This window comes from Chrysochloris asiatica, unplaced genomic scaffold, assembly GCF_000296735.1.
Source record: "Chrysochloris asiatica unplaced genomic scaffold, ChrAsi1.0 scaffold00027, whole genome shotgun sequence".
Lineage (NCBI taxonomy): Eukaryota > Metazoa > Chordata > Mammalia > Afrosoricida > Chrysochloridae > Chrysochloris > Chrysochloris asiatica.
The window spans coordinates 20,066,797-20,067,930 of NW_006408545.1; positions in this window are offsets into that span (position 1 = coordinate 20,066,797).

Genomic DNA, 1,134 nt, shown 5'->3' on the forward strand with positions numbered 1-1,134 from the left:
GACGGCGGTGATGGGGAGAAAAAAAAAAAGACAATGCTTCCTCCGCGGTGTCCACGAGCAGAAAAGCCGAATTTGTTTTTATAGCTTTATTCTGTTCTTGACTCTTCCATTTGTCGATTGACTTCTGGGTGATGCTGCCACATATGTCAATCTCTGGTTGTTGTCTGTCTTGTTGGTTCTCAGTGCACAGAAATTCCTTTAGGATGTTTTTCATAGCAGGGTTGGCTTTGGCAAAATCCCTTAGCTTCTGTTTATCCTGGAATGTTTTGATTACACAGTTGTATTTGATTGATAGCATTTCTGGGTAGAGGATTCTGGGTTGGCAGACTTTTCTTTCAGGGTTTTATATATGTCTCCCTATTGCCTTCTTGCCTGCATGGTTTCTGTTGAGAGATCTGAGCTTAATCTGATTTGCTTGCCTTTGTATGTTACACTTCTCTTTTCCCTAGCTGTTTCCAGGATTCTGTCCTTATCTTTGATTTTATAGAGCTTGATTATTTTATGTCTTGGTGATTTTCTTTTAGTGTCTATTCTTCCTGGGGTCCGTTGAGCTTCTTAAATGCTTATCTTTTTGCTTTGCAGGATGTTAGGGAAAATTTCTTCCAGTATCTCTTCAATTATCTCCTCTGTGGACTTGTGTGATTTTTCCTGTTCCGGAATGCTGGTAATTCTTAAATTATTCCTCTTCATGTTGTGCAATGTGCATGTTAGACCTTCTTCAGATTTTTAAAATCTCTTTTTTCTTTAAATTTTGAGGATATCTGTGAGCATGTTCTTCTATCTTAGTAGTATTGAGAGATTTGTCTTTCAGCTCACTATTTCTGGCTTCCATCTCTTTAATTCTACTCCTTTTCCCTTTCAGTGTATTGTCCATTTCTGATATTCTATTACTAATTGTTTGGACCTCTTTCTGTAGGTTTTGAATTGTTTCCAATACTGTATCTGTCTTACCTGTTCCTGTAGCGCTTTCCAGACTTCTTCCTTATTTTTCTCAACTCCATTTTTAAGTGTTTAAAAACATTTTATAAATATTTTTTCTGAATTCCTTCTCAGGCATTTCCAAAGCCTGCTCATCTTTCAGTATGGAGTGTAGGTCTCCCTCCAGTAATTTGTCTCAGTTACTTTATCTTGTTT